General features: G+C 41.8%; 1 protein-coding gene across 1 annotated transcript in view; it reads right to left on the bottom strand.

The window, feature by feature from the left end:
- CCNJ (cyclin J) overlaps positions 1 to 7616 on the bottom strand; it is a 39981-nt gene extending 32365 nt beyond the window's left edge. The window contains exons 1-2 of the mRNA XM_030204812.1: positions 7469 to 7616; positions 6521 to 6605 (exon numbers count right to left, since the gene is read on the bottom strand). The gene's annotated coding sequence lies outside the window, so the exon portion shown is untranslated. The remainder of the gene's footprint in view (positions 1 to 6520; positions 6606 to 7468) is intronic.
- Positions 7617 to 16101: the final 8485 nt, after the last annotated feature.

The following is a 16101-nucleotide window of genomic DNA, read 5'->3' as shown; positions in this document are numbered from 1 at the left end:
CCTGAAGGAGGGGTTCTAGGTGCTGTATGGCAGTCCTATCAAAATGGAACCCTGTAATGAATGCCTCATCAATAAGATCCATGAACTGGGTCCTTGGCCTGAAAATTCTTTGATAGGTGTACCTCCTGCTAGCCCTCCCCTCCCAACTCTCAGCCACATCCAGTAATGCATGTATGACATACTCATTCAGTTCATTCGTGCCATAAATGCAGCTGTCCCACCTCCACAGATGCAAACCACCACCACCACTGTGCAGACCACCACCTACTGCACGACCAAACACCACTTTAGTGAGATACTCATCCAGAACCAGTACACTTGCACTCACAAACAGGGACTGCAAAAACACACAGGCACAATGAGAAACACAGTACAGGCAGGTCAGAAGTTACAATAGGATTTGTGTGGGGTTGGTAGGGAAACATAGTAACAGTCTATGACAGCAGATAAAGACCTGTTCGGTCCATCCAGTCTGACCAACAAGATAAACTCATTATACATGGTATGTGATACTTTATATATATACCTGAGTTTGATTTCTCCTTGCCATTTTCAGGGCACAGACCGTAGAAGTCTACTCAGCATTGTTATTGTACTAAACTCATATACATAGTTCTTTGCCTAGGTGTAATACACTATCACTGTTGGACACTCCCAAGGTCCATATAAGCTTGCACTTGTCTTACAACTCTGTCCTCCACAGTGTGTGTCCAAAGGGAAAAACACTCTTCAAAATGTGCTGGTCCCACAGTTTAGGCTTAGATGTTGCCCCTTCTCCTTTTCTGGCCCTTGCTGTTCCACAGTTGTTTCTTTTAAAGCGTTCCTTTACTCATGCAGAGTTTCACCTTATTGCTTCTTCAGAAGGAATCACTTATCATGGTGGCCATAATTCTCGGTCGGACTCCAAGTCCGGAATGAAACGCCCTTGGGGCGTCCGACCGAGAATTATGGCCACCATGATAAGCGATTTCCTCCGTGAACACCGAAGATAAGTAATTGTTTAACACATTTATTTTATCCTCATCACTCTCCACATAACCGTTCTCATTATCTTTCAGGCTTGTAATTCCATTCTTATCTTTTCTCCTTTCTCCAATACATCTGAAAAAGGTCTTGTCACCTGTCTTTACATCTTTAGCCATTTTTCTTCCACTTGTACTTTCGCTAGCCGTATTTCCCTCTTCGCTTGAATTTAATCTGATAATCCTTTCCCTGATCCTCTTGTTGTGTTCTTCTGTATGAAAAAAGTCTTTTTTGCTTTTATTTTTTCAACTACTTGTTTGGAGAACCATGTAGGCTTCCTGTTTCTCTTGTTTTTGTTTACTTAACTTGTGTAAAGATCAGTTGCCATATTTATAGCAGCCTTTAGCTTGGACCACTGATTTTCCACACCAAAGGGGGATAGGGCTTAATATACAGCAGGGGATGGGTGTGGATAGGGGAGAAGCAGGTTTAGGGAAAGACAAAACACAATGGACTGAGCTGGATATGTGGGGTTCAAATGCTTCACACCAGGGCACATCAAACTCTCCTCTCTCCTTTACTCATCAACAACACAGATGGGTCACAAAAAGACAGGCCGTGGCTTCACTTGTTCGTTTTAATATTGGGTCTAGGTATGGACATTCTCATTCACAGCTCTGGACGTTAGTCCACTATGTTACCACTTTCAGACATCCAAATTGTGACACCAATCTCGACACGCCCTTGGAATGCTCATTCTTGGACTGTCCATATTGAGATGCCTAGATCACTCGGATGTTCTCTCTGCAGGTGTTGAAAAATCAGTATTCGGATGTTCCAAGTACATCAACATCCATTTTCTTTGAAAATAAGTGTCATAGATTTTTTTTTTTCTTGTAATTTATATAGGAGTTTGTTTCTGTGGCTATTTTAAGATATTAATGTTCTTTTTTTTTTGGATCACCTTTGCTTTTGATATGGGTATCGTCTTTACATCTTCTTCAGCAAAGTCTTCCTGATTACACCTTTCAACTCTCGATCCTCTGATGGCCCAAAACACTTTCTTACAGGCTTCTTGCTTTGAATGCACCTGATCAAGAGTTTTTATTGTGGGTTTGGTTTCCTGACAAATTACTTTTCAAATTCTCTTTTTGCCTGCCTTAATCAGTACTTCAACTTTAAACTTTCATTTGGATCAGTTTTCCATTTTCTGAAAGGTGTTCTTTCACCTCACCTTTTCATCATTCTGGCAGTCATTTGGCCTTCCTTCTGTCTCTTTTTAATGCATGGAATACAACTGTTTGGGCGATGGACTATAAACAATGTCCATGCCTAATATAAGCTCTTAAACTTTTGAAACTACTCCTTTTAGTTTTTCTAACCATGTTCCTCACTTTGTCACAGTTTCCCCACCTACTGTGCTAGCATTCAGGGTCCTCCTTCCTGGTATCAAGTCAAATTTGATCACATTATAATCACTACTGCCAAGTGACCCAAATTCGTTATCTCTTGCACCAAAACCCATGTTCTACTAAGGACTATCCCTGTTTTATTGGTTTCTGATCTACTTGCTCAGTCTTGAAACTTTACCTCCCTGCCATGTCCTAATGTGACGTTTACCCAGTTAATATTGGAGCAATTGAAATAATCCATTATTATATTGCCAAATTTGTTAGTTTCCTTAATTTCTGTTAGCAATTCATTACAGGTCTGTTCATTTTGCCCAGGAGGATAGTACTATACCTCACTATTATAGGTTTCTCCATCACCCATTTTCCAATGCATTTGGTTTATTACCTGACTTTTATTATGCTCAACTCTATGCCGTCTAACATATAGCAGAAATCTCCATCATCTTGGTTCATCCAATCATTGCAATAAAAATGTGTACCCTGGTATCAGTGTGTCATTGGTTATCCACCTTCTACCATGCCACTGAGATACCAATTGTATTTATCCTTTCATTCAGTGCTACATGTTCACACTCTCCCATCCTATTTTTAGTGTTCTAGCACTTGCATTACAGACATTCCAAAGTATGCATTTACAACTGGACGAGCAATTGTGAGGCATAAAATGGAATCTTTCAAGTCCGTCTGCTCTTTACTTAAAGCATCTGGGCTACTTTTACTATTAATACACCCTCTCTACTGGGATGCTCCATCCCCCCTATTTTGTTAGTATCCTTTGTGTCACAAAATGCCTAGCCACTCGCCTGGGGTTACCCTGCGGCCACTTACGAGAATCTATCCCCAGCACAGCTGAGGTCCACCTGCTACTTTTGCTCTACACTAGGACCTTCCTCCCACCGACTGGGTCACAACCACCTCTGGGTGAGTCTTCCACTCTCAAATTATCCCTAGTGATTTCTATGTTACTGGAGCCACACTCCCAGTGGTCCCACAGTTCCCAGAAAGCACTCATAGACCCAACACACAAACCACCAGAATTCTTTATCAGTCCAGACAAGCAGAGCAAACAAATGATTATGTTTACTCATAAAAATATTGAACAGTGGACAGAAAATGTGCAATCAGCAAACAGTAACTGAAATATGGATTATAGCAATAATTAAACATTTGTTTACTTTCTAAAAAGTATCTGGGGAGATCAGAACATATAGTTGCTCACCAGTTATCAAATATAACTGTTTTCCATGTTGGGCAGACTGGATGGACCATACAGGTCTTTATCTAACATCATTTACTATGTTTTGCAGGGCTTCAGCAAAGAGTTCTCTCTTGGGCTGAAACTGGAGCAAAAGCCAGTACAATCCAAATGAAATGAGCTCCTGGGCCAATCAGAGCCCAGAACAACAAGTTTAAAAATAGCTGATTACATCACTACAGGCATTTCCTTTATCTGTGTGTTAACTAAAAAGAAGGAACAGTCATTCTTCTGTAACAGTTTTAAACAAACATGCACTACCTGCTGGCCAAACTAGAGAAATACACTTCAAGAAATATTCAATACAATTTACAGCCTTAATACCCACTGTTTTGTCACATTTTGAAAATGTCATTCTGAACCATGTACTCCTTAGAAACTTCCCCCATAGTCTAATTTAAAAGCTATTCTCTTTCCGTTAGCATCAGCAACCTGGTTCCACCCTAAACTAGAGTGCATTCATGTATTGAGGATCCAGAGCACAGCCTGTTTTTGGGGCAAAGGGTTCCCAACCTGTCCTGGGTGGAACCCCTCCCAGTCAGGTTTTCAGGATATCCACAATAAATATGCATGAGATAGAGCTCCATAAATTGCCTCCTTGCTATGCAAATATATCTCAAGTGATCATCAGATATCAGTCACCTGGCTATTTACCTGGTTACTAGATCAATAACAAAAATTCCTTTTGGATTTACTAGACACTTGGTCTTTACTCCCAGTCCTTGAGAGCCTTAGATTTTCAGGATATCCCTGATGTGCATGCAAATTTCTTTTGCATGTTCATCTTTCTTATGAATATTTCTTGCATTTGTATCCCACATTTTCCCACCTTTTTGCAGGCTCAATGTGGCTTACATAGTTCCGTTTATGGCGTTAGCCGGTTCTGGTCTGAACAAATACAATGTATAACGAATACACAAGGTGAAGTTGTGGTAGAATGAGGTACGTGTGATGAATATTTATTAGGGAAATCCTGAAAATCTGACCTATTGGAAGCCCTTGAGGACTGGGATTGAAAACAAACATCCAAGATGAAAGCAGACCAGTTCAGTTGATAAATTCTCAAAAAGGACATTGTACATTGCAGGGGCATAGACAGACACCCAATTTTGGCTGGGCAGAAGAACTCCACCCTGTCCTACAAGTGATTTGGTCTCTCCCTCTCTCGCCTGGATGCCATACAGTCTCTCAAATATCCCCCTCCCCCGCATAACTTTTAAGTGGCAGATTTTCACCGGCAGCGAGTAGCAACTAATACACGCTGCTCATGTTGGCCCCACAGTCTTCCTTCTGATGCAACTTCCTGTTTCCGTATAGGCGGGAATACATCAGAGGGAAGGCTGTGGGGCCAGTGCGAGCAGTATGTATCAGTCTCTGCTCGCTGCAGGTGGAGATCTACTATTTATAAGGTATGCAGGAGGGACAGTTGTTGGAGTTTTCAGCTGGTGGGGCTTGGGGATCCCTGTCAGCCACATCATAGGTGTGCTGCTACTGGGTGGGCCTGAACTCGAAGTGGGTGAGCCTAGGCCCGCCCGGGCCCACCCTTGGCTACGCCACTGGTACATTGTGATGTCAAACATTTTAATAGCTGCTGTCATTGCCTAGGGACATTTTCGATAAAACTTCTAAATCTGATTTTGGATATTTTGCTAGAAATGTCCAAAAATTGAAGGTGAACCTAGATGTTTTACAAGTTTGAAAATGGCTCTCTTTTTGGTTTGAAAATGGCCTTTTTCCTAGACATCTTCTGTTTGGTGTGGTTTTCTTTTGGGACCATTTTGGAAAATAAAATGTCCATGAGAAAACAACCAAAAACCAGCCATTGGGATGTTTGGGGGGGGGGGGGGGGGGGTCATCATTCTTAGTAGCTTGGCCACACAGACATCCCAGTAGGGCAGCATGGGGGGAGGGGCACTGCAGTGGACTTCACATAAAAGGCCCCAGGTACACATCTCACCACAATCCCCTTATATTGTATGGTGAACCCTCCAGGAGCAGAAAAATACCTACTGTACCTCACAACAAAAAAAACAGCAGAAATATACTCCTTAATGGAACTTTTTACACCTGAATCTGAAGAAAAAAAAAACTTTAAAGTCTTCTACCGCCACTTTGTCGCACGACAATCTGGCACTATTGCCGACCTAATATGGGAGCTGCTGGCAGTGGTGCCACCCTATTGAGTGCTTTTCCAGCACAACCAGAAATTTCTTTTTACACCAAGTTAGCGCAGGATCCCTTACCATCACATAAATAGGTGGCGGTAAGGGCTTCCCCCCCCCCCCCCCCCCCCCCCCCCCCCCCCTGGAAAGGGCCATGTGGCAAGTGTTTACTTACCCACAGCCATTTTCTTTTTTTTTTGTTTTTTTACCTGCTGTGGTAAATGGGCATCTCGGTGCTCAGCAAATCCACATACCGATGCTACCACCAGGCCCATTTTACCGCAGCTTGGTAAAAGGAGTCCTTAATGCAGTAGATTAGCTTTTGCCAAGCTACCCTTAAAAATCAAATTTACATCAAGTATAAAGAAGCAATACCACCAAAGTAGGTTGGGAAAAATGTGTCTTGCTTACTGACAAGTGCTGTAAATCTCAGCTTTATCACTTGGGTGTGAAGCAACCAGAGCAGTTTAACAGCTGGTCTCAGTCTGAAGTCTAAACAATAGACACCAAAATAGCCTTTAGCATTGCTGGTCTCAAACTTTTACAACAAGTATTCTCCCCTCTCACACGAGTGAAATGCCAGTCACTTTTGATTAAAACACAGTTTTTGAAAAATAATTTTGCAATTAACATTCAGGATACATGCTTTAAAGAGAAAAAATACCCTGCTTTCCCTGTTAAAACTGGGAAAAATGAATAAAGAAAAAAAACGATTGAAGAGAACTTACTTTATACAGAACCGCTTTCCACCACTGCCTTGTCAGCTCCATTGCATGGGAGAAAACTGGACGGAACAGTGCAGCAAATATAATCCTGCGACATTAAGGGAATTGTTTGTTTAAAGTGAATACCTAGACTGAAACTTTCAGCGAAAAAAATATTCTTTTCGATCTTTCAGCAAAAATCGGTAGCTGTACAATATTACCGTAACTTTCAAACCAGGATAATAGATACCAATACGTTTTAGATATCAGTTCAACTGAGCCGGTCAAACACTCAAACTCCAGGCTCTTTAGACAATTTCATATTTTTTTCCTTTTCATTCGTAAAAGCAGGCTATTTACATTTTTTCAAATATCTCAAACCGCATTAATATATTTCAGTTAAAATACCCCTCAGAAAAAAAGGAAAAAATTACAGTAGGTTTCACAGTTGTATACAGTTTCAGTTCTATTGAGAATCACCAGGTCTTGCTACTACTGTGTAAATACATTGTTTGAAATGTGCAGTTAAGTAAAATTACCAGTTTCCTCGAAAGCAGCTGATGCCATACAGTTGCCATACAGTTAACTGAAACTATACAACTCAAATACAAAACCCCGGTCATTGTTTTCAACTTCTGTAAACCACGAAGTTAACCCAAACAGAATTAACAGCATTCTCCCCCCCCCCCCCCGCCCCCGCCCGCCCCTTCTAGCATCTTAATCAAGGAACTGAATAATCCAAACAGTACTACAATTCAACACCAAAACAGAGAATGTAGCGAAACGCAATCAATTCCCTTCTGCCTAAATCCCAGTCTCTAATGTTAAGAAATTAGAAAGGACAATTTGGAGCCGCGACCAGTACCCACCCCGTACTCCGAAACAACAAAGGGTGAGCAAGCATGCTGCCTGCCTCTGCCCATTCACAGGCTAAACTCTTAAGCAAACTTTCTAACAACTTCCTGAACTTACCTTTAGCACCGACTGCACAATAACTGAACCCAAGCGGTCAATTTCATTTCTTTCCTTCTCTCTTCAAAAGCAGCCACTGGCTCTAGTCAGAATCCAAAAGAATGAAAATAAACTCTGCCTCAAGCCATCCAGCCCCTTCTATCCATTGTTAAAGGGCTACAGCCAGCAAGTGTATACAAAAGCCTGTAAGCGGTTGCATGCGGATGAGAACCGCCCAATCCGGCTTTGCTTTACATCTGAGTGTATTCCGAGACGTCCAATCAGGGCACAGCAACCAAAGGCACCGGGGCTCTCTTTAAATCAAGCCAGACGGTAAACTTGTTTGGACTGACTTGGCTGCCGTAGTCTGTCAGCCCCTAGGTCATCATGTGCTTTTTGTGTCTGAGCTGGTGCTTGATGTGTGTTATTGAGAGTTCTGCTCTTGCGCTGGAACTTGGAAGTCAGGGGGGTTGGACGTTTGCAGTCTGTGAAGAAAATAGAGAAGAGTTTAAGGTTCTGGTGGGTTATCTGTGTCCTGCTTGAAGGAAGAAGGGGCTGCTACAGTTACTGTACTTGATTTTTTTCCCCCTTTCTATCTTTTGCTTTTTGTTAGTGCTGTGTATTACAGGAGCCCTGAGGCGAGATAATCCTAACCGTAACACTGAAAAAGAAGTATTGTGGTAGCTATGGTAATCCACTTTTAAAGATAATAAAGAAATTAAAAAAAAAAGATTGTTTTCTAATATGGCTGTTTGCGGTATGTTCCACGTTGAATAAGGAGAAGGGAGGAACGGGATAATGCAGCTGCCTACTGCTACCTTGCACTGTTGGTAAGCCCTGCAATAATAAATGAAATAGTCTGTCTCCCATTTCCTGCCCTCTTATTATGTCCTGAATGGGAAAGGGCCAGGTCTACTGTACCTTCAGAATTTAAATGGAAGGTTAGTTTTCTATCACTCAAATCCTGGAAAAGGATTAAAGTACAGAGAGCATGGACAACAAATAAGATGTCTAAAGCACTTGGTTCATCTCTCCTTCCTTTATGTACAAACACTTGGTGGTGGTTTTGGTTGTCCGCAAGGTGCCTCTCCCTAAGGTTATCCCTGCCCCCAGCACAGTTAGTTATGCTTTTTTGATCCTCTTATTGGTTTAGTTTTTTTTAATCTCTCGTTTTCTCCAATTTTCTCACTCGCATTTCCCTGTTCAGTGGCATAGCTGTACTGTTTCTGCACAGTAAACCCCTGCAAGGCAGTTCATTAGTCTGCCTGAACTCATCCCTTTTCCAGCAGAAAGAAACTGCTTGGTGTTTTTAAACCTCTCCTGTTTTTTCCACCTCCTTCCCTGGAAACAGTGCATTTTAACTGTTAGGTCTTTTGGTTATCTCCCCTTCTTAAAGTAATCCCCCAGGATTCCCCCTGTCTTTTCCGCTTGGTTCATGGCCTTGCAGTGAAGGAACTTTCTCTTTGATTCTGTCTGTTGTCTTTCAGTCCTCCTGCCTCTTCAGAGTGGAGAGGAAAAGTCTATTTTCTTTTAAGTTTATTTCACATGTTAGGCAGAGCGGCTCCTTCTCATGCAATTTAAGGAAAACAGGACAGATCTCTTGGAACCATTCTCTTTCCCCCTCCCCCATTCTTTCCTTATTTGAACCCCTTCTCCAACCCGAATAGCAAGGGATCAGTACCAAAAAGCCAACTATGAGAAGTCTGGAGGGCCTGCTGCCACCATTGCACCATCTTCATCACAGGCTGTGGCTTCGCTTGTGCCATAGCCTGTGGCCAAATTTCAGGCCCCACTGCCCCAGTCTCATTTGACAGGAACCAACATCACTGCTGATATTGAAGAATCACTTCTGGCCTCAACCTATAATGCTACTGTAAGCTGATTCTCAAAACCTGCCATTGGTAGTAAGGCAGTTACCATGGGAATAGAGCACATATAAATCTGCATGCAATGCTCAGAGGGCATTAGTGTGGGAAACAATTGCTGGAAAAATAGCACCAGCTCAGAACTGGCAGTGGAAGGTTTGAAGAGAGAATTTCTTTTGGTTTCCAGTTTAAAATCTGCCTTTTTTAATTTCCTTTGAAGCGGAAGAAAGCCAAGCAAGCCTGTAAATGCTGGTATTGAGAAAGAAATGTGCATGAGTCCAGGTAAATCTGAACGTGAAAGCACATATTGGAGCCTGCTTTCTCTGCTTATCTGTAAGACTTCCAGTTAAAACTTTTTTTTTTGAAAAGCTTATATTTAAGGATGAAGAAGAGCAGCACCAATTGTGCGCTGCATGTTCAGGTTTGCCTGATGTATGTGCACAAGTGTTGTGCTTACTGCGAAGCTCTTCTGTGCATGCACCAAACATGTTTCTCCCCCTTGCTTTCGCTTTCATAGTACACAAATAATTTGAATATTATTTCCTTTGAGCATTGGAGAGCTATTTTTCTGTGCTGTGGCATGTGCGCTGTTGGCTCTACCACAGGAGTTCTGAGAATCAGCCTGCTGGAGAGGAAAGGGAGGCTGTTGGTGGGAGCTTGGCTACACCCAGACATTGTGGTCAAGCTGGCATCAGATGGGCCCATGCTGAGGTGATTGATAGGAGAGAGACAGTGGTGGGTTGACTGGGAGCTGCATCTCTCACTAAACCAGAGGTTTTTAATCCCAAGGAGCCAATGGGATAACCATTATCACTCCCTGTCCGGGGTGGTATAAAGACCATGATATAGGGGTACCAAACTTTTCTACAAACCTAAATAGGACACCCATCAGCCTAGGATGTGGAGATGAGATAGTCCCTTTTGAGCTTGAGCACAGGAAATTTATATAAAAATTATTTCTATGCTACATTCATAGCATTTGAATAACATGAAATTACTCTGGACATCAACTAATAACTTCTGAAACACATTCGCTATAGAGGTATTCAGTTATCTTCTAACTCAGGTCCCACTGAGATTTTGGTAACTCAACAATCCTGATAAATCCCTTTACCCCTAAGAACAATTATATAAACATACTGAGTAACGGGGATATACCATACTGGTTAAATCTTCATGATCAGTAAAACACTATCAGTTTTTATCTAGGGACTCTTACTAGCTCTGTGCAATTTGATGGGGTACTTACTGATCTTTCACATTCACCACCCTTTTTTTTTTGTGAAAATTTATTTCCTAATATTTCTATTGAGTTTGTGCCAATGAGCCAGACCTGGCTTTAACCAGCTTTAAATGTATTGTTATTGCTGTCTTTGTAAATCACTTTGGGTTGGAGATTCCTAAGGAAGGAGGTATTATCATGTTCTTTTCTTTTTTCATAATCATGTTAACTAAGATCCTTCTATAATACTAAATGTATATTTTCTAACGATATTTCCACCATTCATGATGTATTGTAAGCCACATTGAGCCTGCAAAGAGGTGGGAAAATGTTGGATACAAATGCAATAAATAAATAAAAACATGTAAAATGTATATTGTGTTAGTGTTATAAATGTTCTTCAGTCAATGTTTTAATTATAATATAGCTTGCATTACGCGCCAAGATGCAGTTACAGTATTAAGTGGTCCTCGCTAACAGATTTAGCGTGCACTAACAAATGAGTATGCGTTAAGTGCCATGCAGCCCGTAAGAATACAATGAGTTGTGTGGCATTTAGCAAATGCTAATTATTAGTGCATGCTAAATCTGTTAGTGCACCTTAGTAAAAGATCTAAATAAATCAAAACTATCTGTATTGGGAAAACAACAGAGAAATTAATACAAAGTACTAAAGCCTAAAAATAAATACAAATTTAGCACCAAGAGACCTGACTGGTAAATCAACATGGAGTCAGTTCCAAGTATACACTTTTCCCTCCCTAGCCAGTCCCAACATATTCTCTCTCTCTCTCTCTCTCCTCCCCCCCCCCCCCTAGTCATGTATATGTGTAAAGCAGGATGCTGCAGCACTTGCATGGTACCCATCAGCAGTATACATGGGGAAGCAGCAACAAAATATCAAAAGTAGAGAAAGAAACCCCCTCTTCAAAGAATTAGATCAGCAAACAAGGATAGCAAGTGGCAAATATGTAAATTCAGTGGGAAATAAATGGATACTCCAAAAACTAGTTGTTGATCAAAATCAGAAAAGTGAATTGTTAAGAATTGATCTGAAACCTAAGGATGAGCTATTAATAGTTGCAGCTCAAGACAGTGGATTACAGATTAGACGGTTTACAGCAAGTATAGAAAAAACTGGTACATCTGTAGATTCTGTAAGAAAGAGCTGAAATCGTTTATTAATCTCATTGACTGTGAAGTTCTGATGGCAGAAAATTTCTGTACAGAAAAGCACAATAATGTGGTGCATCTCATCCACTGTAAACTTTGTAAACTTAACTTCTGTAGTGGTAAAACACTGGGATCAGAACCTGAAGAGAATTATGGAGAATAAAGAGGTTATAATCACTTGGGGCATTCCTATTTCAACTGATTAAAAAGCTGAATCCAAAATTAGTGATGAAGGAGAAAAACACAAGAACTGCATTGAAAATAGAGGTGTTGGTGCCAAGCGAGTATTTTGTGAATTGTCTGGAGAAAATAGCTCTTCAAGTACCAACAAACACAGTTGGAGACCAAGAAAATGTGACAGAAATATTATTTCCTATTGTATTGGGTGTTACAGGCTAGATTATAAGGAATTTTCAAGCACATCTTGATAGCTTGTCTATGAACTCCAGAAGGAAACTCTTTTTGGCCCACTACAAATACTACAGTGAGCATTAATAGTAGGTATTAGAGACTGAGATTATACTTCATCTATCCTGACTTAGGACCAAGATTCATTACTGTGTGCAAAATGAACCCATTTAGAGGTACTATCCTGCTTATAATCGAAAGAGAAAAACGCCTATATTGCGACCCAAATCGGGAGATGGGCGTCTTTCTCCCATGGGTGCCCAAATCATTATAATCGAATGCCGATTTTGGGCGTTTCCAACTGCAATCCATCACGGAAATGGGTAAAGTTGACGGGGGCATGTCAGAGGTGTGGTGAAGGCGGAACTGGGGCGTGGTTATCGGCCGAGGAGAGATGGGCGTCTTTAGCTGATAATCGAAAAAAAAGGCATTTTTACTGTGATTTTGGGTCACTTTTTTTGGACCTTTTTTTTCACGAACAGGTCCCAAAAAAGTGCCCCAACTGACCAGATGACCACCGGAGGGAATTGGGGATGACCTCCCCGGACTCCCCCAGTGGTCACTAACCCTCTCCCACCAAAAAAACCCCACTTTAAAAACTTTTTTCCAGCCTCTATGCCAGCCTCAAATGCCGTACCTACCTCCATGACAGCAGAATGTGTTCTATCCTGTGACAGCCTTTCCCTGGTTCTGATGTGGCTCTCGGGTGAGTGTGACACCCTTTCTGTTATGTGCACTGCAGAGTCACATCAGCAATGCATTGTGGTGGGTGTAGGGTATTGGGCTCCGTGATTCCACTAGATTGTGGCAAATGCTCATGATGTTGGTAGTTCGTAGGCTCTACTCCCATGGCGCTTTTCCCCCTGCTTACTGGGTCAGAGTGTGCCCTGTTTTGTTTCCGGTAGTCCATGAGGTAGTGGCCATTTTTGTAAGCCAGTTTTAGATCCCTTTCACGTGTTAGCCACGTTACAGAACTTAGTTCTTACCTTGAATGTGGCTGAAAGAGGGCATTGTACACCATTCTGCCAGCTCTGACCTACTGCTAATCTCAGTACCAGGGAGACTCATTGCCAGTGGGGCACAACCTCTGATCTGCAGTTAACTGTGAGTAAGCGTGCTTATTCCAATAAAGGACGTTTTCGGAGAGATTAGTCTTCAGGTGTCAACTGGTGTGCCAATGTTATATAGCAGCAACAAGTCCTAGAGGCCTGCGTGTATGCAGGTCCCTGGAGCACTTTTAGTGGGTACCGCAGTGCACTTCAACCAGGTGGACCCAGGCCCATCCCCCCTACCTGTAACACTTGTGCTGGTAAATGGGAGGCCTCCAAAACCCACTGTACCCACATGTAGGTGCCCCCTTCACCCCTAAGAGCTATGGTAGTGTTGTACATTTGTGGGTAGTGGGTTTTGGGGGAGGGGGGTTGGGGGCTCAGAACCCGTGGTAAGAGAGCTATGCATGTGGGAGTGTTGTCTGAAGTCCACCGCACTGACCTCTAGGGTGTCCAGTTGGTGTCCTGGCATGTTAGGGGGGCGAGTGTACTACGAATCGTGGCCCCTCCCATGACCAAATGGCTCGGATTAGGACGTTTTTGAGCTGGGCGTTTTTAGTTTCCATTATTGCTAAAAAAAACAAACGCCCAGCTCAAAAACGTCCATTTTTTCGAAAATACGGTCTGTCTGCCGTTTTCGGACATAGACGCCCATGGAGATAGGCGTTCGATTATGCCCCTCCACATAACACAGCTCTACTTCTTAAACTTACACATTAGTTCTTTTCTTGCTGCTGCCACAGCTTGGGTCTTTAAATTCCAGCACTCTTGGCGCATGCCATAGCTGAAGTGCATGAACAGTTCAGCTTTCCCCCTGTCCACTTCGAACAGATTGTCTTTCATCAGTCCCCAAGTTCTTTATAACACTGACAATATGTTCCACAGGTGCATTGTTGCGTGATTAAGAGGCTCATTTTCAAAGCACATAGACTTACAAAGTTATATAGGTTACTGTGGCGTATTTTCAAAGCATTTAGACTTACAAAGTTACATAATAACCTATGAAACAAGTCTAAGTGCTTTAAAAATATGCTTCTATGTAACTTTGTAAGTGTATGTGCTTTAAAAATGAGCACCATAGAAAGCGTGTGCTGCACAATATTAAGTAGGATTGGGCCTTACAGTACATTAGTTTAGCTCTGTTTACTTGAATATATCTAGTTTTGTAGTCAAGCACACAGTTGATCTAGCTGAAGAGGTCCTCCAGAGTGAGTGGAGCAAATAATTTATGGAATCAACTTAAAAAAATTAAGCCACTTTTTCTAGATACTGTTTGATTGCTTAACCTTGTTGAGAATCTCCAACAAATTTTTTTGGCTGGTTAGGTGATGGTGGCTTCGTTCTCCCCCTTAACCAAGAATTGTCACCTTGTCCTGTTGAATCTCTTTTCATAGCTTGTTAAATGCAGTAAATAGCTTAGTTAACTGAATGTAATCAGTTTCATGAAAATTTACATTGGCTTATCAGTGTTAACAGCACTATATGTACAAAGGGGGGGAGGGGGGATTTGATATATTGTGTTCCTGTGGTTAAACTCAATGCGGTTTACATATTATATACAAGTACTTATTTTGTATTAGGGCAATGGAGGTTAGGTGACTTGCCCAGATTCACAAGGTGCTGCATGGGAAACATACCTGATTCTCAGGACATTGCACTAACCATTAGGCTACTCCTCCACTCCAAAATGGATGTACAGTTAGGATGTATAATACTGGACATTGCATCTACTTGCTCCAGAAAGTCTTATTTTTTTCTTTCCTTTTTATTTACTATAATAATTGTACCCAAGTAACAAAGATCAAGGGGGGAGGGGGTGGGCTCGCTTCAAGCCTGTGTACCACAACAATAGTCCAGAAACGAGCCTATTAACAATATAGGTTCAGCAAGAAAAAAATGGGGGGAGAGACCTCGGAAAAACATGACACACAGCAAAATTGCTGGAATTCTTCCAAACGTGGATGTCACGATACAAATTCTTTAATCATTGGTCTGAACCCCCCCCCCCCCGATCCAACCTATGTGTGAATTTGACAGCCTTACTGCTTTTTGTTTGTTTTTAAAATTTTGCATAAGTGTGCTTTAAATACCAAAGTTGCAAGCTAAAAGGAAAAAGCAACTTAGCTGGCAAGGCAAAACTGCATGCAGCGTCTTAAGCATGCCTCCGCACCCGAAGGACCCGTTTTGCTGTGGGGCTTCTTCAAGGGATAAGGATGAACGCTGCTCCAGTAGTTCTGTGGAAGAACTCAAAAAACCCCGCATCTCTAAAGGCTCAGGACTCTGCTGCTGCAGATTAGGTGAGACCTGGTGGAAGGAGGATAACCAGTGGGGCACTGTAATACCGGGGTACAAATTATATCTTAGTGATAGGGTGGATCGAAGTGGTGGAGGGGTAGCATTGTATGTTAAGGAGGGCCTTGAATAAAATAGATTGAGATTTCTGCAGGAAACATAACACATCTTGAAATCCCTATGGATTGAAATTCCATGTGTAAAGGGGAAAAGGATAGTGATAGGAGTGTACTACCGTCCACTTGGCCAGGATGAGCAGACAGATGTAGAAATGTGATCAGAAATTAGGAAGGCTAACAAACAGAGGAACACAATAATAAGTGATTTCAATTACCCCGATATTGATTGGGTAAATATAACATCAGGACATGCTAGGGAGGTAAAATTCCTTGACAAAATCACTGCTTTATAAAGCAGCTGGTACAGGATCCACCAAGAGGACGAAAGATTCCACACCTAGTCCTTAGTGGAGCACATGAAATGGTGCAGGAGGTAATAATAGTGACTATAATATGATCAGATTTGATATTGGCTTTGGAGTAAATACACATAGGAAATCCAATACCTTTCCATTTAACTTTCAAAAAGGAGACTATGATGAAATGAGAAGAATGGTGAGAAAAAACTCAGAGGAGCAGCTGCGAA

The sequence above is a fragment of the Microcaecilia unicolor genome, chromosome 5, assembly GCF_901765095.1.
Source record: "Microcaecilia unicolor chromosome 5, aMicUni1.1, whole genome shotgun sequence".
NCBI lineage: Eukaryota > Metazoa > Chordata > Amphibia > Gymnophiona > Siphonopidae > Microcaecilia > Microcaecilia unicolor.
The sequence above is the reverse complement of the archived record's forward strand: the minus strand, read 5'-3'. Positions and strand labels throughout refer to the sequence as shown.